General features: G+C 46.9%; 1 protein-coding gene and 1 pseudogene across 1 annotated transcript in view; one reads left to right on the top strand and one right to left on the bottom strand.

Moving 5' to 3' along the window:
• The window catches only part of SLC44A3 (solute carrier family 44 member 3), a 323,586-nt gene that overhangs the window by 234,448 nt on the left and 63,185 nt on the right, over positions 1–25,953 (bottom strand). The window contains 1 exon segment of the mRNA XM_045036232.1: positions 14,958–15,074. The gene's annotated coding sequence lies outside the window, so the exon portion shown is untranslated.
• Positions 372–3,398, top strand: LOC109503019 (annotated as a pseudogene).

Here is a 25,953-nt window from a genome sequence, read left to right as displayed (position 1 = left end):
GAATTGACCAATCTAAGCCAGGTGTGTGATGCAGGGGAGACACTATAAAGAAAGAATAGCTAAAATTATTGACGGTTTATTACTCTGTTAGCTCCTGGAGGGATGTTTAGTTTTGATTGCTGTGAATTTTGACCCTTCTTTTTATCAAGGGTTATATAATAATCCACCCTGAGGCAGGAGTTTATATAACTGTTAGAAAGTTTGCTTCTCAAATTTAGAAAACATTTTTTCCCCCTCTTAACAGCTCATTGGTCACATTAAATCCAATTACAGCCCTGATTGAGAAACTTCATGGTTGGGATTATCCACAGCAATCAATACTCTCTTGGCTCCAGGAGAAGGCAGGTCCACTCCATTCCGCTGTCCTGGAAATGCCGGGCTCAGGTGTGGAGGCTTATTACCAGGTAACGTTAGAAAGAACACACACAGAGACGCGCATTCCTGAGCCATGAGCATGGGACTTTTGTTTGTCCACTCCTTATAAGGAGCGAGTTATCAGTCCTGCGGAAAGGTCGCTGCTATTTCTCTCTCCTCAAGGGACTGAAATCAGCTTTTTTCCTCAGAGGGGTGGGGCGGTGATTAAGCAGGGTGAATACGCCAGCACTTCAGATATCCAATTGTGAGGATGTTGACAGATCCCTTGCTGCAGAGCTGGGTTTTGGGGCTTTTATCAGATCCGGGGGACTCTCAGAAGATGTACTTAGATGCGTCCCCAACCCTCCCTGCCAGGGGCAAGCGACCCTGAAGATCCACTTTTGCAGCCAGAGAGCCAGCTGCAAAGGTGGCCAGGTTGAAGGAGCTGGGGCTCTGTCTGCTCTGTGATCACCCCTCTTTGCTCCTTCTGCCTTCTCCCTTCACCAGTAGCCCTTTGTGGAGCCGGGGGCTGCTGAGAGGAGCAGGGAGCCTAGAAAGTGGTGGGTGCTGCTTTTCCTCCTGTCAGAAGGGTCAGCTCTTCACACCTCACAAGAAGCAAGGACATAAGGCAGCCACCCTGGGGTCTCCAAGCCTCGAGCCTCGCTTCCTCGCCAAAGCCCCCGTCCTGTCCATCCCTCTCCTATCCTCAGGGTTCCGCCACACCATCTTGCACCCGGTGTATGGTCTGACATTGCACAAGCTTGTGTGGGTTGTGGTGCTTTCCTGGGCACACCGGTCTCGCCTCCCCACCAAGACCACAGGCTCTTCTTAAGCAGATACACAGCTTGCACCCCATCTGCAGCCCCGCAGGGCCCAATTCAAGGGCTAGGCATTTAAATAGGTGCTGGGTGCAAGCTGGTTGATGGTGAGTTGATTAGGTTACAGGGTCCATAAAGCCTGGATGATACTCTCCTTTCAATGCTTTGTTGAGAATGTGGCCAAAGTTGTTGAGAGCTGGTTATCTGAAGGCATTTAGGTCTCTTCCACCTGATACTTGCTCCTAGTTATGCCTGGGGCGGACCGGGCCCCAGCATTCCACTGTCCCTTCCTCCTGCGGGCAGCCATTTTTAAATCCACTTTCAGATCCTCCTCCAAGTGGGAGCCAGCTCCACTGTGTGCCCAGCGCTGACCCAGACATCAGTGCAAGGGTAAAGTAGAGCTACCATCCTGCCCCCAGGAGGCTTCTGTGTAGTTCAGGCATGAAAACACACATGGGGAGTACCTCCACAGGCACCCTTCCCCCACATCGGCCTTCCTTCTATCTCTGGGACTTATTTATTGATTTATTTTAATGTTTATCTATTTTTGAGAGTCAGAGTGTGAGCCAGGGTGGAGCAGAGAGTGAGGGAGACACAGAATCTGAAACAGGCTCCAGGCTTCAAGCTGTCAGCACAGAGCCTGATGTGGGGCTCAAACTCACGAACTGTGAGATTGTAACCTGAGCAGGAGTCAGACTCTTAACTGACTGAGCCACCTAGGCACCCTCATCCCTTGGACTTTTTAAAGCTTTGTCTTATCAATTTCCTGCTGTCACTTTTCCACACCCTGGGAACTCAGACCAACTTCTCAATGTCCCCTTTGTGGGGACATCTTTTAAAGACCTCCTTGTCTTTTATAGGTTTTATTGTTAATTGCTGTAACAGTAATAACAGGCTTGAGGAATTCACAAACGTTCCCAAATCTTTCCTTTTGGCACCTGCTGATAAAAAAATAAATTGGTGCAACTTTTCTGGGCAAGAAATTGGCAGTATTGCCTTGGAAGTTTCACGTGTTTTAGCTCTTTCTGTTCCATCAGGTTCTTTGTGCTCTGAGAAGGGCAGGGCCAGTGCAGAGCCTGCTTGGGATTCTCTCTCTCCCTCTCTCTCTTAAATAAATAAATAAACATTAAAAAAAAAAACCGACAAGACTCTTAAATACAGAGAACAAATTGAGGGTTGATGGGGGGGGCCAGAGGGAGGGGAAAGTGGGTTATGGTCACTGAGAAGGGCAGTTGTTGGGATGAGCACTGAGTGTTGTATGTAAGCGATGAATCACGGGAATCTACCCCCAAAACCAAGAGCATACTGTATACACTGTATGTTAGCTAACTTGACAATAAATTATAAAAACAAACAAGCAAACAAACACAGAACTTTTGTAGTAATATGGAGGATCACTCCAATGAGGTTCCTGGAAAAAACAAAAAACAATGTCTAATCTCACTAATAAGAACAGGACGGTAAGTTAAGAGATCTCCAAAAACGTTGGCTGTGTACGTAGATACAACAGTTAGACCAGCTACAGAATGCCCAAATAAACTACACAAGGTGATCTGTGGCAGAAAAAAGCTCATCCTCTTCCAAATCCTTGTCACAGAAAACAGTCTCCTAGAAGTGGGCGCTGTGATGGGGCAGAGAAAAGGAACTGTCTTGAGCCGGCCACCTGCCTGAACAATTAATTACCCCCATGAGAGTCCACAGATTTGGTTAATTTCAGTGATTCTTCATGGACAGAAAGCCCATCATCAAACTACAGTGGATGTTTTCCCCTGAGGCTTTTCAGAACCGTGAGACAATGGCTCATGTTTTGTTTAGCAGGAATTTAAGACTGAATGGCTTTAACTTTCTGAAGAATGAGAATTACAGGTGAACCTGTAGCTTTTGGTGATGATAGGAGCCCTCCTATGGTCACCAAGAACTCACAGGAGGGAAAATACATCTCACTGGACTACTGGGTAGACTTGTTGCCTCTAGTAAAGTCACTACTTAGAAGCAAATTAGAAAACATCATAAAGGTGGTGGTCAGAATAATCCTCCAAAACAGAAAATTATAAACGGTAGAAATATTCCTATTTTAAAACAAGAATTAAGTAGACTGTGGGAACAGGAAAATCATCTTGCTTTTGGTTTCAAGATATACTGGTAGTATCAGCTGAGGACATAGACACTTATTTATTACAGCCTCATTCGGAGACTTCATCTACTAAAGAGTGTGTTGTTATTTGAAACATCCCTGAACTATATGACTTCCAGAAACATGCCTCATCTGAGAATTTGGGACTCTGGAAAAAATCAAAACCATCTTTGATCTTGTAAAAAAAAAAAAAAGCCACATAAAGAACCCACTAATGAAACCTTATCAATGTATTTCACACTGAAGTGAAAAAAATATCCTAAAGATATGAAAAAGAGAAAAGCATATGCAGAAAAGTTCCTCATATAACAATTAAAAGCATAAAACAGGGGCACCTGGGTGGCTCAGTCGATTGAGTGTCTGACTTTGGCTCAGATCTCACAGTTTGTAGATTCAAGCTCCGCACTGGGCTCTGTGCTGACAGCTCAGAGCCTGGAGCCTTCTTCGGATTCTGTGTCTCCCTCTCTCTCTGCCCCTCCCCCGCTCACACTCTGTCTCTTTCTCTCTCAAAAATAAGTAAACATTACAAAAATTTAAAATACACATAAAACAGAGGAGTGACTGTGTGCAGGTAAGTTTACATGCATCTCAAGTATCATGTGTGTCCTTACAACAGGACTGGGAAAGGTATCAGTGTCCTTGTTTTCTAGATCTAGAAGATATCAAGTCTCAGGCAGTTAAGCACATTATCCGAGGTCACACAGCTCTCACGGATGGTCCAGGATCTGACAGCACACCTGTCTAATCAGAACATCTCAGGCACAACCAGCTTACCTTCCCTTGTATAGTTTGGCACTCACTCCCCACTTCCTGCCTCCTACAGGCTGAGCCCACCCTGGTCCAGAGGGACCCTGCCTCCTGCCTCCTTGGAAGCTCCCTGCCAGCAGGAGGCCCAATGCTGCTTTTAGAGCAAATAAGTATGAATCATGGATGTGCATACGCCCCAACCTAACACGGCATAGCCTCTTTCTCTAGCTCCTGTGGACCCTCCACCAAGCCCTGGTCTCTTCCAAGCCACACACAGGTCACAAGGAAAGGGCACCAATACCTGTGTCTTTTCTCTGCCTGTGGTCATACCCTTTGGCTTTGACAGTTGAACTTACCAGGTGTTGGGTGGACTCTCTTCCCCACCACTTGGCTCTTGAGAAACCCGCTAGACTGTGTAAGGCATGGAGGGTGGGAGTAGCGGTGGAGCAGCTGGGAGGGCTCCTTCCTGGAGGCTCCCAACAGTAGCTCTGACCCTTGGCTGGTTGTGGAGAGACTGCCTATAGCCTCAGGGCCACTGGAGAGAGCTCTGTCAGAAAAGCTCAGTAGGAACATGCCTGTAGCCCTACCGTGAGCCTCTGGGCAACGCACTTAGCCTAGCTGAGCATGGCTGTGAGGGGCCCAGGGGACAGTGTGTGGGAAAGCACAATGTAAACCAGTAAGCTCTAATATCAGGTGTGAGTAGCCAGAAAGGGACAGGAATCAAAGGACCAGAAGAGCCAGCCATGGGATTCTTCTCTGCTTCATTTACTGCTGAATCCCTGGCACCTAGAATGGTGCCTGGCATACAGCTGGTACTCAGTAAAACTTTTTTAAATGAATGAACAAATTCCATGGGTTCTTGGTGGCTCACCCCCTCTCTTTTAACCTGTGCCATTTCACTTACGTGCCAAGAGCGCATGTGTTGTGTGAAGGCGGAAAAAGGCACTGGGGATGGTTTCTTGCTGTGTGAATTTGGGCCAGTTCTCTGTTACTCTGGGCCTCAGTTTATCCTATCTATCAAGTGGGAATAAGAATATGATCTACAGACATCATCCTGAGTGACCAGCATATGAAAACATGTAGATTTAAAAACTTTCACGTACATGGTGCATTTTGTCTGTGACATGTCGGATTACAGCAGCCGAGGCAGAGACTCTTAAGGGACCCCTGTAGGCACTCACCTAGGTTCCAGTCCAAAGTCAGTCTCGGAAATGAAGAAAACCTTTTCTTTATTAGAAGTTGCCTGTACTAGAATGAGTCAAGTTATCTGTGTGGGTAGACGTGTGTTTATTTAGAAATTGAATTCCTGATTTGTGTCCAATATTTCCTAATGATCCATTTAAGGAAAGGGAAATACTCCCATACAGGACCAGTTAACAAAGTCTTGAGAAACCAATAAATCTCTTGCGTTTATCTAACAAATGGGCCAGTTCCTGACTCAGCCTGCTCAAGTCAGGGGCCTTCAGGGAATGTAGTGAGCTCCCTAAACAGATACAAAAGCTCTTATTTCATCACCGAAATATCTTTTCTGGAAGGCAATGCTGAGCTCCAACACACAAACCAGCGTGCCTCCAATCCTCAGGGTCCCAGGGTGCTTGCATTGATGGCCTCCCCATTATCAGATTTTCCCAATGGCCCTCCTTCCTCCTATGCTCACCCACAGCCCTGCCCCTCCCCCCAAATCCCTCTCTACTTGCTGGCCGGGCCTGGACTCTCTTTGATGAGGACCCCGTTTTTCATTGGTCATTAAAGAGACAGCCAAAATAAACATACATGGTCAAGGGTCAGCTCTGTACCACCATAGCTGAAGCGTATTTCCGTCCTTGGCTTCTCCATCAACATTGAACACCCTCCCTCATTATCTGCTTCTTGAACGCAGAAACACAGGAGAAAGGTCTACAAGAAAACATATACCCTAATTTGCCTTTTGTCCATGAAGATCGTGGGTATGATGTTCTCAGCATGCTGTGCCGAATAGAGCCATGAACTATCTAGGCATCATTTTGTTTTGGACAAACCACTTAACCTCCACATCGTCAGTTTTCTCATCTGTAAAATGAGGTGGTTAAACTGGAAATTTTCAAGTGCCTTTCTAGTTCTAAAAGAATGTTGCTCCTCCATTCCCCAGGCCACCTGCACCTGTCTGATTCAGTAGCACATCAGGGATCCTACCCTTGCCCTCCTGGAGTGAAGAGAGACCCAGGGTGACACCTGATATGGTACTTTGAGGCTCTCCCTGTCTACACTCAATTACACGTGAGTCACAGGAAGTCACATCTATGTGCGTTCTTGGTCTTTGCTGCTTACTAGCTGTGAGTGACCTTGGAAAATCTTGGCACCTCTCGTCCTTTATCTCTAGAAGTGAGTGATAGCCCCTGCCTGGCAGAGTCAGTGGGAAGTTATTGTTTGTTTGTTTGTTTTTTAGAATGATGGATCCACTTGTCATTGGCCCCCTTGCTTCCTTCTTGCTGAGTCATATTGGGCTGGATGTATTAGGAAGAAGTGAGCCAAAGAAAAACTCCACAGGTGTCTCAGTTAGGCTCTAGGTGAAGCTGCTATAGCAAAGAGACCCACAAATACAGTGGCCTGAACATGTCCAAGTTTAACTTCCCTCTTATTAACAGAGATCATAAGAAGTCACAGGTAGGAGGGTGGTGAGCCCCTCTCCTCTATAAGACCCCAAATTTCCACATCCTGTTCTTCTTTAGGACCAACTCAGAGCCTACTTCCCTCAGAGGCTACAGAGCCCTCTCATCCACAGGCATCACGCATGGTCAGCTCCGCTCAGTGGACTCAGCACGCACTGCCTCCCCGTGCTAGGTAACTTTGCACCACCAGACTGGGAGCTCCTTTAAGGTCAAGAGTCACGTCCACCCCACTCTCTACTCAACTTCAGGGGAGTGCCTAGTTTTAGCGCTTGGCACATGGTCAGTTCTCCGGGAGGGTTTGATTTCTAACCCCTCCCCCACCTCCCCCAGTGAGTGCATTCCTGGAGACTTCAGCCAGCTGTGATTATGAAAGCTGAGGTGTTTGCTTAGTCATCACCGACTTACATACTTTTCAACTTAATTACCATGCGATTTCTTCACATCCTCCAATAAACGAAAGACAAAAAATGCATATCTTTGGGAGAGGGAGGATGTGTGAAATTAATTCTCATGAAAGTCCTTGACTCACTACAAAAATGCAAGAAATGTGCTGCTTACACATGGATACAGGGAAATATAAATTTTCCTATGCTGTGCAAGTTCAGAGGCCTTGCGTGGAAGAGTGAATGTTTGTATTAACGTAAATTTTATAGAATCATTCTTTCTGAGTGGAAAAGCTTACCATAGTCATGAGTTTGGGTAACTGCTCCGATTTGAGTGTCTAATGACTAGCAATCCCAGAGAGCAAGGTAATTCAGTCATCTACCTCAATGTTTCCTTCACAGTTTGTGCACTGAACTGGAAACCACCCTCCCAAGTGAGCAGATCAATGGGAGTTCTACTGAGATACTTTATAGCTGGCATGGGGTAGGGGTGGGTGGGAAGGACACAGTTTGTTTTACCTGCTTTGAAAATGTTCAGACCAACATTCTTGTGGCCATTCTCTGTGTTAGATCCAACTCTAAGTTATTTCTAATGGAGCATCTTGGTCCTGCCCGCTGCTGCTCCTTTAGCTCATTTCTGTAGTAAGTGAGATGATATGTGTTCTTTTTTGGAACTGGAACTTTTATAAATATGTGCTGCACTTGTTATATTTTTATAAATATATCTGCTTTGGCTACAGGTTAAAGCCTATGACTCTACACTTACCCAGCCTCATAAACAGGAAAGTCTCATACGGTTGTGCAGGTTGTGCACTGCATGGCCCCGAGGTGTGTTACTTGCATGGACCACGATGGCCCCTCCAAAGCTATACTGGTAACAACCTCCATAATACTCCAAGAAAGCCTCATCTAATAGATTATCCACAAACTTCTCAGCAGGTGTATGCTTGAACTCTGCCAGGTAGAGCTCAGCAAGAGCTTGACTGAGAGCAGCAGCCCAGGAGCCACGAAGCATGTCTGTTCCTGGGTACTGAAGGTTTGTTCCTGGAACAATCCAGATGAATAAAAGGCTGTCTTCTGGACCACATTGTTCTGACCCTGCATGCAATTGCTTTTACTTAATTACGCTCTGGCATAATGCATCGACCCATTGGAGAATGTCATAAGAAACATTACGAGCCTGACCGTAGTTCTCTAAATGTTCTGGTGGAGGACCTTGCTCACAATATATAATCTCTTCGGAGGGGTCCATGGGAGAAATTTCTCTCCGGCCCTACTCTCAGGAAGAGTTATGCTTTTCCCGAACGGTGTGATTTGACAGACAGGCGCTCTGACTCACACAACTGAAGCCGCTTTCATGTGTGTATTGACTGTCGGAAAGCTGAGGGTTAAGTCAGTGGCCCGATACTAACCAGTATGAAGACCTCACACCATGTGTTTTGTGTTCTTGCCTCATTCCTGGCTTCGTCAACGTTAATAAATTCAAGAAAAGCTACTGCATGCTCACTACACAGCAAGCACTCATCTAGATCCTACCCTGAAGAAAACGGACAGAAGTTCCCACAAGGAAGCTTACCTTCTAGTGGGGGATACATGGGAAACAAATTACATACGCCTATTGGCAATGGTGTGTGTGTGTTACCTATATAATTACCTACACATGCCTATGTACATATGCAATATTATGTATGTTACGTGTGCATATATGCAATATTATATATACATTGTAATTACCTCTACCTACACATACCTGTGATATTACATATATTACATATGCATATATGTATATTAGTGTGGTAAAAAGGAGAAAACAAATCAGGAAAGGGGAAGATGGTAGGCAAGGTAAATTTTAGAGTGGAGATCTGAGAAAAACTTTCTGGGAAGTTGCTCTTTGAGCAAAGCCTGAGGTGGTGAGGGAGTGTGCTGTGTGGATCCCCGGGGAAGAACATTCCAGACAGAGGGAGCAGCAAGTTCAAAATTCCTGAGGCAGGAGTGTGCTGGGCATGTGGAAGAAACAGGAAGGGGGCCGGCGTGGCTGGAGAGCCGCAAGGGAGGTAGTGACACAGTCACATGTATCATGTGCCCGGAAGAAGAGCCTCGTCAGGCCTGGGAGGACTTTGATGCGCTAGGACCCCATGCTGCCTAAGATGAAAACCATCTGAGCGGATTTCTGAGCAGGGTTCTGAGCGGGGGAGTGAATAATCCCCAGGGGTCACTCTAGCTAATGACTTGAGATCAGACAGAGGAGACAGAGGCAGACCAGTTAGGACACACTTGCAGAAGTTCAGAGGTGATGGGGCTCGAGCCACCTGGTAGCAGGGGCAGGTGAGAAAGGGTCATATGGCGGGTGTACAGTCGACCCCTGAATATGGTGGCAGAATAGGGGGACAGTGGATTTGGACACGCTAAGTTTGAGGGGCTTGCTAGACACCAGGTGAGGATGAGTGGGCTGGAGTTTCAGGCAGATACCTGGGCTGGGTGTAAACAAACTGGGAGTTCTTGGGGTCATGACACCGGAGGCGACGGTCCCAGGGTGAGTGCGGGCGGAGAAGAGGTGCCCCAACAACAGAGCCCTGGGGTATCGCAAAGCTAAGAGCTCATCTAAGCGTCCTATCCACTTTTTTTTTTAAACCTAATTTCCTAGGCTGGTATTCAACAAGCCATCTTATTTTCTATAAACCTCCTTATGTGATGCTTAGAAGAAGGCACGGTTGAAACCAGTGCTGCAGCACTGATATCATGTCAGTCATTTAAGAACTGTTTACTCAGAGCCATTACACGGCAGGCATTAGGAGCTGGGGGTGACCAGACAAAGCCTCTGGCCTTGTGAAGCTTATGTTACAGTCGAGGAGAAGGACAGTACTTGACATGTAAACGAACACGCAAGACAGTTTCAGATTGTATCGGGTGCTATAAAGAAACTAGAACAGAAAAAGCAGAGGACAGGAGCTGTGGCTTCCCTGAGGACATGCTATTGGAACTGAACCAAAGTGAAAAGAAGGAGCCATGCAATGTTCCAGAGGAAGAGCATTCCAGGCAGAGGGAGGAGCCAGTGCAAAGGCCTGAGATGGGAATGAGCTTGACGTGTCGAGTGACAGGAAGTAGGCTGACTGGTGTGCCTGGGACACAGTGAAAGGGAGACTGAGGTACGAGGCAAAGCCAGAGGGACAAAAAGTCACCCGTGTTGAGTCCTGCCAGCATGGCAAGAACTTTGGGTTTTATTTTGAGTGTGCTGGGGAGTCTCTGTGGATTCTCAGCAGAGCAGCGATGGGATGTGATTTACCCCAACTGTGGAGTATAGCCCGGCCTGTAAGAAACAGAGAGACTGGAATGGAGGGTTCCGGATGGATGAGGAGCCAGCCAACGGGGGCTGCACTAGGACGGGAGCAGTACAAGTAGGAGACGGTGCACGGGTATTTGAAGTCCTTCTCGATGGACTGAACGAAGGCACAGAGAAGTCCTCAGTAACTCCTGGGATTTGGCTTGAGTAACTATACGGACGTCCATGCTGTTGACAAGAGGCTGGACAAACTGGAAGAGGGGCAGGTTTCCCTGAGAAATGAAGAGTTCCAGTCCAGCTGTGGTAAATTTGAGCTGCATACTGGTCACTTTGCAATTCTGTATGTTACCTACAAAGAATGTCCCACATTCGTTCAGTGTTACACTCCCACCAGCAATGTTTGAGGAGGGTTTCAATTTCTCCACATCCTCACCGACACTTGTTATGTCTGTATTATCTTTTTTATCTTAGCCATCCTAGTGTGAAGGAAGTGATATCTCGCTGTGGCCTTGATTCACATTTTCCTAATCTCATGATGCGGAATATCTTTTCATCTGTCAGTTTCTGGCCTGCGGGGTTTTGGATCCCTGGGCTGGGATGCCGGGACATGGCTGTATTTAGACCATGCTGCCGACCCTCCCGTCAGAGCTAACAGAGGAACATGTTTCATCAGGGTGTGAGCAAACATCGTTTCAAGGCCCTTTCTGAAAACAGATGTGGTTTTTGCCTGACAACCTAGCAAAAGAAATTAATGTTAAAGTTTTAAAATTATTTCACAAACTGAATGAGTAAAGAGAAAAAAAAAATTGGCATGAATAAGACATAAGAGAAGCTCCATTAGAAGAAAATGGTATTATTTAAATATTTGCTTGGAGGATATTTATTTGCAGTGAAACCCCGACTTCTTTCACCCCACTACGCTAGGCAGGCCAATGTCACTGCCCTGGACATCCAGTGATCCTGTAATATGCACAGATCAATGGTACTTTCTCAGGACCAGAATTTAAACTTCCTTCAGAAAGATCTCAGGCCAACCATCTCACACAGAGGATGTTTCCAGACTGCTGGGAGGTTAATTTGGAATCTTCAGTTGCTCAGTCAGAAGATTTTCGGTGTTTCCAGCCTGCAGTTTGCAGACTAGAGGGCTGTCTGGTGGCCTGGAACAGGGGTACATCACTAAGATCTCTAAGCCTAAACTTGATTGGAAACAAATTTGATTTTGTAGTGCAAACCAAGGGTTCCCTAAAACAGAGCCAGCTGACTCTGATCCTACCCAGGACTCCCACCTTAGTTATTTGGGAAATCTGATTCCAAACTTGAACATCTCTCTCCTCTCTGACACACATTCTCTCATCCTATGAGTAAGAATCACAGTGAATTAGTCTGCTTTTTAGAGCTCACAGTAGGAGAAATCTCGAACCAAGGCAGATCAAACAAACAGGCAAGTCTGCAGTCATTTACACGATACTCTACTCTCCGAGGGACTTCTGTCCGACCCTGGTCATTAGAACAGCTTTGCCCCTCTGGAAAGCAGCTAGCTGGACAGACGGTGCAAGGAGGAGAAAGAAGGGCTGGTGGCCAGCAGCTGAGGGAGGCACTTGTATATTTTATAAAGGCCTGGGCTTTACCACGTTGTAGACATGTGTTTTCGGGCAAATTACAGTAAAACCTTGATTTGCGAGCATAATTCGTTCTGGAAACATGTCTGTAATCCAAACTTGTTCGTCAAACCGAATTTCAAGAACCATTGGCTCAGCTGGGGTCATGTGATGCCATCACATACTACTCATATTTCAAGACATCCCTCATTTATCAAGTTAAAATTTGTTAGAAATATTTGCTCACCGTGCAGAACACTCACAGAACAAATCACTCTCAATCCAAGGTTCTACTGGACTTTCTTTAAACCTCCATCTCTTCCTCTGAAAACCTGAACTAAGGTTACTTGTTTTGCTCGTTTACTTCCCAGGGCTGTTTGAGGCACAGTGACCACACCGCTGCAGTGGGAACCTTCTTTCCTTTCAAACTCCATCCTGGATCCCAAACCCAAACCCCAGGAATAATTCCAGACATTCAGATTCAACAGAAGTTTCCTTAGCTGAAACAAATCCAGTTTCTGGACGAACAAAATATTGAAGAGATAAATGGATTTGGTCATTTGACAAACACTTTTTGGTGCCTATTGTGTTCCAGAGACTGTTCCAGGTACCAAAGAAGCAGCTATGAGCAAACCAGACAAAACTCCACACCTTCATGGAGCTTCCAGCGAGAAAGGAGAGAGAAAGGAGAAAGATTCTAAACAAATAAATTGTTAAGACACATCAGAGGTGAAGCTGGAGATGAGGAGGGGTACTCCTAAGGTGTCCAATTCACAGTTCCAAAGGCTGAATTTTGGGGGGTGAGTTAGCTTTCTAAGGCTCATTTCTGGTTTTTCTGTTTTTGTTTCTGTTTTTTAATTAATTTATTTATATTCAAGTTAGTTAACATACCGTGTAGTATTGGTTTCAGGAGTGATTCATCACTTACATATAACACCCAGTGCTCATCCCAACAAGCGCCCTCCTTTATGCCCAGCCCCCATTTAGCCCATCCCCCCCCCCCACCCAACATCCCTCCAGCCACCCTCAGTTTGTTCCCCGTATTTAAGAGTCTCTTACGGCTCGCCTCCCTCTCTGTTTTTCTCTTATTTTTCCGGGGCTCATTTCTAAAGAGGTATCTATCACCCTCCTTCCAGTTCAGCCGTCGCTCTGGTCCCAGGCACCAGCAGCCAGGCCCAGCAGGGAAAGCCAGGCAGCGGTGGTGAGGGAGGGCAATGCCAAGCCTGGCGGATGCAAGGTGACCGCACGCCGTCCAGCCCCAGGAATTGGATCACCTTGGGAAAGATTCTCCACCTTGGCTCTGTCTCAAAAGCCCTGTGCTACGCTTCCTTAAATAGCACTTGACAGAGACCAGCTCCATCCACTTCAAAGCCCTCTCTGTTTGCATTGCACGAATGACACATTCCTGTCGAAACTCATCCAGACTAACAGCTGCTAATTTCCTAGCAACGCTGCCCTAACAGTTCTGGCACGGCATGGAATTCATTCATTCTGGCATAGCACTGGAAGTTTATATTTCCGAAAAAAAAAAAAAATCTTTCAAAATCCTTTTCTCTGTTTCTGCCCGGCTACTCAATCTCCACCCCCAGGGTCCATCTTTGACCAAGCTCAGTAGGTACGCCCCTTCCGTCAGCAACTGGAAAGCCCTGTGTGATAGCGGTATTGCGAGCGCTCTGCATAAATAATAGTACAGCTTGCATTACACTGAGCCACGTCAGGCTATTTCTTGACTTTATGGACTCATTAGTTTTCTGCCTCATGACAACTTTAGTAGGAAGCCTGGACAAGTCCATACAGGATTTAGAATCACATAATTTCAGGTAAAGGAAGGCAAGGAGGTCATGTCTTGTGCTCCAGTTCCACGTGCCTGGTGTAGGCTCCACAGAACGCTGGTCTGTGAAGGAGTTGCAGGCGGCTGGGTGGGAAGGAAGTGAGGGGTGATTGACCGGTAATGTCTGCCATGGATGAGACACAGTACAGGGGCCTGCCTCTTGGGTATTTGCCACGTCTGACCTACTGCCAACTTCTCATTTTACAGCTGAGGGAACGGATGCTCAGAGAACTGAGGTGACTCCATCAAGATCATACCGACAGTGGGAAGCAGAGCCAGACCTAGAATCCAAGTGTCTGGATTTCCACCTGAGGATCACTTTCAACATTTACTCTTCTTTGCTCTCACTCATAAAGTCTATAAAGGGCTGACTTCATAAGGCAAGGAAGGACCGGGGACCCGGCTGGCTCTGTGTAATGCCTGACGCACGGCTCACGGTGATCCGTTGCCTCAGTGGTCCCAGCCTGATTCCCACTCCGTCTGCTCCCTCCCAGCAGTTCTGCGGTCCTCAAGCTATTGTGGACCTGGCAAGAAGAATGAGGGGCCCTCCCCATGCAGAAATCTACAGTGATTCACAGGGGCCTGGGCTCCTGACCCAGAGCATGATGTTATTTCCTCCTGCCTGCAGCCATGTTGCCCTCAGAATTCTTTTTTTTTTTTAATTTTTTAAATCTTTATTTTTGAAAGAGAGAGAAAGCAAGTGCGAGCAGAGGAGGAACAGAGGGAGAGGGAGACACAGAATCAGAAGCGGGCTCCAGGCTCTGAGTCGTCAGCACAGAGCCCGATGCAGGGCTCAAACTCACCAACCGCAAGTTCATGACCTGAGCCCAAGTCAGAGGCTCAACCGACTGAGGCACCCAGGCGCCCCGTCCTCAGAATTCTTATCATCCCAGTTTGGATGGGCTCAAACTTGTGATAGTATGCACAGAACTCCTTGCATTTTTTTTCTCAGAGTGATGCTAACACACACCACAGTTCCTTCTTTTAAAACTTAGCCTACATGTTTAAGAATAACTGATGTATTTGAGGAGGAAATGCATTCACATGTAGATGTTAGCAGAAAGGGAGAGAGGACCAGAAAGGCTCTTCTGTTTTTGTTTTAATTTATCATGAGATATCTTTCTTTTAAAAATAAAATAAGCTGTGGTTCAACCGATCACGTACCTTCTCCTTTGGCCCAGCACCTCTCTTTCCAATCTCCATGCCTGTCGTCACCTCCTCCTGAAACACTCTGCTCTTGCCAGGAAAACGCTCTTCTCCCCTTCAGTGTCTGAAGTCCTCCTTTGCGTTGGGGTAAGAAAAGAAAATTTGTTTAATTCAACAAACTTATTGAGTAACTACAAGATGTCAGGCATGTGCTTGGCACTCAAGATTTAGACATAAATGCAACGGGGCCCTGCCCTTGGGAAATTTAACTGAAACTTACAATGAGCCAGAGAAAAACCATGCTGAGCCTTGTGCCCTTTAAGCATCACCCTAAATCTGCTCTTTTGTGGTCATGCACTGTGTCCCTTTTGTTCTCCGCTGTGTCCCCAGCACCGATCACAGTGCCTGGCACATGGTGCTAGGAAAGACTGGTGACTCACTCAATCACTGATTCCTTACAATCACCCTACAAAGCAGGCACCATTTTTCTCCTCTTACAGATGAAGAACTGAAGTGGACAGGAGCTAAGGAGCCTCTCCCAAGGTCTCCTGATAGTGATGACTCAGTCACTTCTCTCTAAACCCTTTGCTTTTTCTCCTATATAGCACATCATACTGAGTCTTCTCATCTGTAAATTTGGAGGAGCAGACTGGATGATCTCATGGTATTTCATAGCTAATGCCAAAGTTGGTACTCGAATGCATACCTGGTTTCTCTAGGAGGCTTCTTGTGTGTTTTATGTTACCATGCATTTTTCCTGCCCTCATAATACTATTGGCTCTTTGAGTTTAACCTTTCACTTTGTAACCTATTTGTAGCACCCCCAGAGCCGTACTCTATGCTCAAGGACTTCTTCTTTTTTAAAGTTCATGGCTACGTGAACCTGCCTTATCTGGACTAAATAAATCACATACTTTACTTCCCGACATCAAGATTTTCTTTCCCAGTTTTCTCTCAAGGACAGCAGCCAGCTTTTGGTGGTTTGTGGCAGGCCTCAAAGAATCCCATGCCTTAAGATGGACAAAATATTTCTTGGATATGATAACTCTTGATTTTGAAGGGAAAAAAACAGACTTTAAAATTTTGTGGGATCATAAAAGAAACAACTGTATTTCTATACACTAACAATGAAAAATCAAAAATGAAATTAACATTTTCATTTGCCATAGTATCAAAAAGAATAAAATACTTAGAAACACATTTAACAACAGAAGTGCAATACTGGCACGCTGAAAATTAAAACACGTTGTTGAGAAAACTGAAGACCTAAATACATAGGGAGATATCCCATGTCTGTAGACTGAATGACTTAACACTGCTAAGATGGCCACATTCCCTAAACTGATTCACAGATCACACACAATCCCTATCAAAAAGCTGACTTTTTTTTTACAGAAATTGACAAACTGATACTAAAATGTACATATAAATGCAAGGGACCCAGAATAGCCAAAACAATCTTACAAAGAACAAAGTTAGAAGACTTATACTCCCTGATTTCAAAATTTCAGGGGTACCTGGGTGGCTTGGTCAGTTAAATGTCTGACTTTGGATTAGGTCATGATCTCACAGTTTGTGAGTTCAAGTCCTGTGTCAGGCTCTGTGTTGAAGCCTGGAGCCTGCTTTAGGTTTTGTGTCTCCCTCTCTCTCTGCCCCTCCCCTGCTCGTCCTCTCTCTCTCTCTCTTGCTCTCTTTCTCTCTCTCTCCCACCCTCCCTCTCTCTTTCTCAAAAATAAATAAAACATTGAAAAATTTTTTGAAAAAAATTGCAAAGTATAGGAATCAAGATATTGTAACACTAGAATAAAGATATATAGATCAGTAGAGTAGAATTGAGAATGTAGAAAGAAATTCTTATATTTGTGGTCAACTAATTTCGACAAGGGTGCTAAGACAATTCTATAGTTCTTTGCTTTGTAACAAATAGTTCTGGGACAAGTGGATATCACCATGCAAAAGAATGATGTTGGACTCCTAGCTCACCTCATGTATCAAAATTAATTCAAAATGGACCAAAGACCTAAACATAAGAACTAACGCTATAAAACTCTTAGAAGAAAATAGAGGTATAAATTGTCATGACCTTGAATTGGGCAACAGTTTCTTACATGTGACACCAAAAGCACAAGCAGCCAAAGGCAAAAAATATACAGGTTGGATTTCATCAAAATTGAAAACTTCTGTGCTTCAAATGACACCATGAAGAAACTAAAAAGAAAAGCCACAGCATGGGAGAAAATATTAGCAAATTATATATCTGATACGGGTCCAGTATCCAGAATATATAAAGAGTACTTAACAACTCAAGAATAAAAAGACAAAAAACACATTCACTATACTTTTCTGAGTTGTCCTACATGCAAGTCTGTCTTCTATGCTGTTCCTGTAAGATTTCTATGAAAATACATTAAACTATAAAAAAGGCAAAACAAACACAACTTTAAAATGGTAAAGGATTTGAATAGCCATTTCTCATAATAAGATGAACAAATGCTTAATAAGCATGTGAAAAGATATTCAACATCATTAAGCATTAGGGAAATATAAGTCAAAACGATAATAAGATGTCACTCTGTACAGCCTAGGATGGCTGTAAAAGAAAAAGACAGCTAATAACAAGAATAGTGAGGATGACGAGGAATTGGAACCCTCCTTCACTGCTGGTAGGTATGTAAAATAGTGCTCAAAAAGTTCAACACGGAGCTACCACATGACCCAGCATTTCTACTCCTAGGGTGTGCATATACATACACACATGAAAACATTTAAATGTGCAAAAACTTGTACATGAACGTTCATAGCAGTATTAGTCATAATAGCCAGGAGGTGGGAATAACCCAATATTCATCAAGTAAGGAATGGATAAACGAAGGATGCATATACATGCAATGGAATACTATTTGGCAATCAAAAGGAACGAAGCACTGATTCATGTTACAACAATCGACGACCCTTGAGCATGTTATGCCAAGTGAAAGAATCCATCCACAAAGACCACACATTACACGATTCCATTTATATGACATATCCAGAATAGGCAAATCTACAGAAGCAGACAATAGGACAATGCTTGCCAGGGACTGGAAGGAGCAACAATGGGGTGACTGAGAATAGGCACCGGTTTTTTTTTGGGGGGGGGGGTTGGTGATGAAAATATTCCGGAATTGAAAAGTTGTAATAGTGGTACAACTCTGAAAGTGGCGAATACTCTGATATATAAATTATACCTCAATAAAGCTGTTTAAAATAATGCTTGTGGGAAATTCAATAGGAAAATGAGACAGGCTAACCAAAAATCCCATTCTTAGCACCTGGCAGGCTCCCCACCACTGCTGTGGCAACAGTCACACCCATAGAGCTCTGAACGTATGGATTTTCAAATGCTGTCTTACCCACTTAGCTGGTGATTCTTCAACCTCTCTATAATATCCTTACCAGGTGATTACCTAGCTTATACTTGACTAGGCTGTCTTCCCCACTCTCCAAGCTTTTATTGAATGTCTACTATGCACTCAGCTCTGGGATAAGCATTGAGAATAGATTTTGCGTTGTTGTCTCTTCAAAGGAACAAACGTTTATTTGAATATTTGTAATGTGTCAAGCATTTTACTAGTTCCTATTCATTTTTGTTTATTTGTACCTCTTTTAGTTGGAGTTCTCCCAGAAGCAGATCCTGAGACAAAGACTCAAGCGGAAATAGTTTTTTTGGCCAGTGCGGCTAATACTTGCAGGGGAGTGAGAAAGGGATCCAGGGAAGGAAAGGAAGCCAAGAAATCAGCTACCATAGTGAGCTACTAAAGCTTCCACCTAAAGGGAAACTCTGGGGAAAGGTATAAAACTGTCTGGAAAATGTATTCCACCCAAAGGCCAGGTTGCTGGAATGTTTGTAAGGCTAATTCCAGAGTCCAGTTGAGCATATGCAGGGCATATGTTAATTTCTCAGCACATCTGGCTGCCTAAAGGAAGCACAAATTATGCATCCTTCCCCAGATCTGAACTGGGAGATGGGTGAAAGAGCCCACTGGCACAAATGCAGATTTGGGCAACTGGTAGTTAAGAGAGAGAGAGCGAGCAAGAGTGCAAGTTGGGGAGGGGCAGAGAGGGAATCTCAAATAGGCTCCATGGACCAGATATGGTCCCAGAGCAGTGAGATCATGACTTGAGCCAAAATCAAGAGTGGGACCCTTAACTGACTGAGCCACCCAGGGGCCCCATAGAGTGTGTGACCCTTGATCTCGAGGTTGAAAGGGTTGGGTTACGTTGGATGTACAGATTACTCAAAAATAATAAAATCTTTTAAAAAGACAGGATTAGAGGCAAAGTCTTGGAGCGTAGGGTTATGACAGCTTCTGTGGCGGGCAGCACGGCTCTCCTGGGGCCACAGCTTGGGCCTGGGGACATGCCGACAAGGGGGAGAATCTCAGCCTTGAGGTTTCCTAAAGGACTCTGCTAGAACTCTGTCCTGGAAGTGGGTCTTGCCCTGCCTCACGGCCAGGTTGGGCAGTGCTCTCACCGACACCACAAGGGAAGTGACAGCAAGTCTGACCTCTTCTGCCCCTCTCCCAGCCCCTGCTTCTCCTTGGCTCATTCTGCCATTGTGGCTGCTGTCACAATCTCTGCCGAGGGAGTCCTTCGGATGCTGCACTTGGGGGTGGCAGGGGTTGTAAGCAGGATGCTTTCTGCTACCCTTGCCTATAGAATCACTAAAATCTCAGGAATTATCCACCACTTCCCCTCTCCAGGGCCACCTAATAATGACGCAGGGCCACCGGGAGCCTCCAATATGCATGCACTGCCCCCCCTCCCTGGCTTGTCACAGGTGGGCAGGCAGTGTTACGAGGTTTCCGTGCCTGACCAAAGAAACGGAGTCTCAAATTCAAGTCAGTAAAAGGGCTGGAATCAGCAACCAGGTCTTTGGACTTAATCCAGAGGTCTTTCTGGGGTAGGAAACGTCCTGTTTTTTTACCCCTCAAATAACTGTGACACAATCATGATGCAAGGCTAGGGCTCCACATCCAAACGAAAGAAACCGCTCCTACCAATTTGGAAACGTGACTGCATTTGGCTTCGATCTGCAAGGCCTTGCTCTTCAAACATTCAGAAATACAGGTGATTATTGTTCCCATTATGATAGTAATAATGTTCATTCTAGAAAACGTGTTTAGAGAGCGGATTTGTGGATTTTTGTGTTTCCAAGGTAGAGACTTTGGACCATCCCTGGGGGAAAGTGACCTCATCTTAAAGGAATGAATGCTCCTGGAAAAGAGTTGTGTCAAGGTCCCAGCGGTTTTGTGTTTCTAAGAGAGGACTGGACCCTTTCCACTCTCCAAGAGGGTAAATAAGTTTTTACGCTTGATTTTCTGACTTAACAGGCCATCGTGTTCTTTCCAACAAGCTGTTAAGCTTTATTGCATAAGAGAAGAGAGACAATGAGAGTCATTGTGCCCAAGAACTGAAGGGGGTGTGGGGGGGGAGCAGTGCTCCAGGGCCAGGGGCCTCAGCTGCCTGGACACCAACCCTGAGGGTGGCCTGAAGGAAGGTTTGGTGCCCTCAAGGTGCCCTGGTGATGGGATGGGGGATGGGGAGCACTAGCAGAAACATTCTCCTGCCCCAGGAGCTTTGCTGGACCTGTGCCTGCCCCTGCCCCAGGGCCAACCTAAACTGTGGGGGCCCACTAATGAGAGTGAGTACCCAAGTGACTGATGGAAACGCAAGAAGTGAAGCTGCACAAAAGCCTCTTTCTACTCCCAGGACACCTATAGGGCCCAGGGAACCAGCTCTTAGCATGGGGGCCGATCCTCATTTTTATATCTAGAGGCGGTACAAGAGCTGCTGGTGCATCTTAAGCTGGGAAGCAAGAGACTAGACACCAGTGCTGTGATACACAGAAAAGTTGTACGAAATGCATGCTTCCCCATCCCACTAAGCACAGTTAATGGTGCTGGAGCCCCAGTGTCTGCAGAGCCCTCTTACCACCAACCCTCCAGGCAGGTCAGGAGGGGTCGGCTCTAGCTCCCTCCTCCTCCACACCTGTACCAATGCAGCCTTTAACCAGAAGATTCCACCCAGAGAAAGGTGAGCCTCAATGCTCAGGAACGCTGTGACAACATTCACCTCCTTCCTTGTTCCCAAAGTCGGCAGCATCTCCAGCACCAGAAACCGGTTAAAACTGCCTGGAATTTTGAAATTCGGGCACTTACTGCAGAAGATGCTTATCAGTGGAAAGAGTAAGTCCTGGTGTCAGCTGATGCGCACGTGTGGCAGCTCAGAGTGGGGTTCGGAGCCCCTTTACCTCTAGGGGTGAATGCAGGGCACGTGCTCCTCCAGTCGCCCCTGCTCGGGGCCTAAGAGGGATTGAATGCCTTTTGTGGGGCCTTCCAGACATGACGAAAGTCCAGCAGTCCCTTGGCCACAGCCTCCCAGTTCACAGTAAGCCTCCCCCAACCCCCGGAGGCAAGGCGATGGAATGTGGCTGAATCTTAGCTTGGGTGACCTGGGACTCACGTGTATTTTTAATTAAACTGAATTCAGTAATACATAAGTCACATGTGTTAGGAGAATAATGATCCCCCCCAAAGTTGTCCACGTCGTCATCCCCAGAACCTGTGACTATGTTAGGTCACATGACAAAGGGGAAACAAGATTACAGATGAAATTAAGGTTGCTAACCAATTCACTCTAAGATTGAGAGATTAGCCCGGATTATCTAAGCGAGCCTGATATAACATCAAGGGTGCTTAACAATGGAAGAGAAAGGCAAGGGGAGAGGTTGAAGTGACGTCATGTGAGGACTCCGTGTAACTCTGCTGACATCTTGATTTCAGCGCAATGAAACCCATGTTGGACTTTTAGCCTACAGAACCATAAGGTGATAAAGTTGTTATAGTCAGTCGCTAAGTCCGCGGTAACTTGATACAGCAGCAATAGGAAACTAATATGCTATGTATTAGCCGGTTGAGAAACAGGTGTCAGGGCGTTGAGGAATGCTTCAGCGTTTTCAGAACTCTGCTGCAAACAAGGCATCCATTCTTGCTCTGTTTTCTGGGTTTCTCCAGATCGTGTGTTTCAAGAAGAAAATATGTCCTTAAAGCCCCTAGAATTCATGGCTGCAAAAATAGTTTGAGGAGCCTCAACTAAGTGGGAAAGAAATATAATAAGGTGCATTTCCCCAGTCACCACCTTTGCCCGTCCAGCCCAGTCTGGGTCAAAATTCCAATCTCAGATCCAGCGTAAGCCTCTCCTTCCCTCTCTCCCTGAGAAAGCCCCGGAACTGAGGCCCCCTTGGCGACAGCCATACCTCCGTCTGGCCAGCATTAGTCTGCGCCGTTAACCTCTTCTCTGGGTGGGTATTGCCTCACTTGGCCACTTGGCTTGTTGTCAAGCAACTACCAAGCGGCCTCCGCAGCCCTCTGCCCAGGCTGCTCCCACAGGCCTTCTGCCTTGGGAAATCTCGAGGTTTTGACCTAAAAGTTTTATGGGTACCTGCAAACGACAGGAACATCAGTTGTGCTCCCGCAAGAACTTTCCGAGTCCTGCCACGTTCTGATCCACGCAGATGGCCCCTCAGTCTTAGAGCACACCTGGCTCTCCACCTCACTTCGGGGAGGAAGTAACCTTCCCCCGTGAACACTGCACTGGCCGAAACTTGCCCTCTTTCTCTCTCCTTCCTCAGGTCTCTAATTATATTGCGGAAGGGAGTGGGGTGAAGGTTACAGGGAGTCAGCCTCTTGTTAAGCGTGGAGTGAGTGGTCTGGCCCTGCCTTAGAATGAGGGGCTCCGAGCACTCCTGTTGTCCAATAGAGCATGGGCCTCCGTTTTCCGGCTTAACTTCCGGTTCCAGCTGCTTTTCAAAAATCCTGTCTTTTGGTGATGCCTTTTCTAGAAATCTTTTTGGTCAGTTTTAACAACCACCCCAATGATTTACACAGAGGATCTGAAACGCAGCTCTCTGTGAGTGGGGATCATGAGAGTTAGATTTCAGCACCACAGAAGTGAGAAAAGAACCAAAGAGTTTTACTAAATACCATAAACTAATAGCTGGGGTGGGGAGAAGCTAGGCCCACGAGCCTTAGGCCCCTACCAGGAAACATCCCTTCCCATTCTCTGAGCTTCAGGCTGCTAAGAAATTGTGACTCTGGGTGGCGCCTAGGGCTTCTGCCTGTGACCCAGCTCCTCAGGCCTCGCTGGTTACAGGGTGTGGAAGAGGCCACATTAACAGTAATGTGTACCTGCTTGTACCCTCTCACCTGCTCCTACAAGGCTTCCTCCCAGTAACCACCCCTCAGTCCCAGGGGTCTGTGTCCCCAGGGGGTGCTCGCTTGGTGGGGGTGGGGGGCACCTTGGATGCACAGTTACTGTTCTGAGCGCTGCTCTCTCACGCGCTGGAGAAGTGAGTGGTCTGTGGAAAGAGGTGAGAAAGTGCTCCATTCCCTTCCTCATGCACTGGTAGAGTCCCAAAGTAGTGCTACCTGGGCCCGTAATCTTACAGATGCTTTGGGTTTCATTTCACGCAATATTTTGCACTTACAATATTCGAAGCAGTTTGCAAGCACGAACTCACACGACTTCATAGCAACTCTCTGAGCTAGGAACCACACATATATGGCTATTTGCTAGAGGGGGCCGCCCTTGAAGGGTTAGGCAACTTGCCCGAAGTCACTCTGTGAGTGGTGGGACGGGGCTAGAATTTTTTTAAACGTGTGGTTTACTCCCAGCCCTTGTCTCCCTGTGGCCCAGTAACAAGTCTGAGAAGCCAGGCTGAGGATAGAATCATGCCTGGCCTCTAACACCTAACGCTCTGCTCCCAACTTGGCTCACTGCACCGGCTCTCTCCCTGGAATGAGTTCTCCGGAAGGCTCCTATACCCCCTTAAAAATAGACCACTCTCAGGCAGCCCAAGCTGCACCAGAGAGGCCCAGATTCCCAGCAGAGGAGGAAAATGCCTGGGCTTTGCTGGGTGTGGCCCCCTGAATCTGATACAGAATTTGAGGTCGAACTCTAACTGCTTTCTTCCCAGGCAGGATCTTTGGAGAATGACCGGTTTTTCTGGTCAGCGGCTGCTCCCTGCTCAAACTAAAGAGGTTATGTTGGCCTCTTTAGAAGAGCATCACGGCCTCGGCAGGTCGGGCTGGATGTAAGTGCTCGTGATCTCTGAGCTAGAGGAGACTCACCTCAGAAAGGTCCCTCGGCTGGTCCGCCTGCTCTGCTCCAGAGCAGAGGCCCAACCACGGAGCGAGTGATTGGTCGACAGGGGAAAACTCACCTTTCCTTTGCCCTGTGAGCGCTCCTGATTAAAAAACTCAGGTGTGATGCAGTTGAAAAGTGAGAGCGTTGGAAAGACACCTGGCAGGTTTCAATCTACCCTAGTGTGAGGATGAAGGGGCCTTACACCTGAATGTTTCCTTCCCCACATTCAGAGCCTGGGGAAGGAGGAGCTGCTGGTTTGTCCCAGGTCCTCATCTGCCTGCCAGCCCCAGGCATCGGGGCATCGCAGACTCCGCCACCAGGAGGGCAGCTGGCCAAGCACCCAGCTATTTATACAAACAAAAGCTGGGGCGCTGAGGTGAAGACAGCCTCCCTCCTCAGCCCTCCCTTCCCACCAGGGTTTGGGCTGATTTCCTTCAAGGCTAATAAACAGCTCATAAATACTAACAAGCTCCTTGGCACGCAGGAGCAGGCCCAGTCACTTCCCAAGTGAACTTGGGCCAAGTGTAGCCCCCCCCCCATGCGGACTGAGGGTTTTGCTAGCCCCTGTCGAGTCTGGATGGGGGAGCCAGGCAGGACGGTTCACCGCTGTTCCCAGGAAGCTGGCTCATGACAGCCATACTGGGCATCTCACAGACCCGTTTCACTGTCACAGAAACTTCCTTCTGACAGGCAGGCATGAACACTGAACCCACCCCGATACTCACAATGTGGAGCAGCTTCCAGAAAGCCCAAGATCAGTCCCTGGTCTCAGAACATTTACATGATGCTGAAAAGCAGGAACCAGAACATTCCTACCCAGCAGCTGCCCCCGCCACCACCCCGCAAAAGCTGTGTGTTGAGTTGCTGTAAGAATTGTGCAGGTGACACTCTGAGCTTGTGGTCAGACCAGCCAAGGACCGAGGAAGCATCATTATGTATGTGTGAGGTTAATTCAAACCCACATCCCTGAGCACCTACATTTTCATAAAGACAGAGAGCTGTAGGAGACAACACGTCTGCCCCCGCTTCCCCTGCTGGGAAGAGGCTGAGAGGTCAACACCAGTGGGGCTCCATTCCTCTTGCCGGGGTTGGGTATTAATTTGGCCATTCCCACGCAGCCAGCTGGGGTTCCTCTCAGCCTCAGAATGTTTGGCCTCCATCTCCGAGTGGCATCTCCAGGCCCAGGCCTGGGTGGGTGAGGCAGCCACTGGGATGCTTCAGCCACATCCAGCCATGTTCCCCCTTCCACGGGCCTGTGCACTCTGTGAACCTGCCTGAGGGATTTCTCTGCGGGAAGGTGCTCAGCCTCCAGGCAGGGCAGGCCGGGCTTGCTGGGAGTTTGTGCCCCCCACCAGGGATGGAGAGAACTGGCAGGCACCTCTCCCAGCTTCCTGGCCCCGTGCATGGGACAGGGAGGGGGCAAGGCCAGGCAGACTCCACACCATTTCCCAGACGCCCCCTAGTAGGAATGAGAGTGTGGTAACCTGCTCGTTCAATGCACTTCGAATGTGCTTCCTTCCCTTGTCAGCCCACTTAAACCCGCAGAGGGATGATCAGTGTTAGAAAGAAAGAGGAGGGGCTTCTGGGTGGCTCAGTCAGTTGAGCATCCAACCCTTGATTTCAGTTCAGGTCATGATCTCAGGGTCATGGGATTGAGCCCACATCAGACTCCACACTGAGCATGGAGCCTGCCTAAGATTCTCTCTCTCTCCCTCTGTCCCTCTCCCCCGTTCATTCTCTCTCTCTCTCAAACAAATAAAAATGAGGGGAAAAAAAGAGGGAACATTGAAGAGACAGTGCTTCCTTTAGGATTCTATCAAGCCCAAAT

Source organism: Felis catus, chromosome C1, assembly GCF_018350175.1.
Source record: "Felis catus isolate Fca126 chromosome C1, F.catus_Fca126_mat1.0, whole genome shotgun sequence".
Lineage (NCBI taxonomy): Eukaryota > Metazoa > Chordata > Mammalia > Carnivora > Felidae > Felis > Felis catus.
The sequence above is the reverse complement of the archived record's forward strand: the minus strand, read 5'-3'. Positions and strand labels throughout refer to the sequence as shown.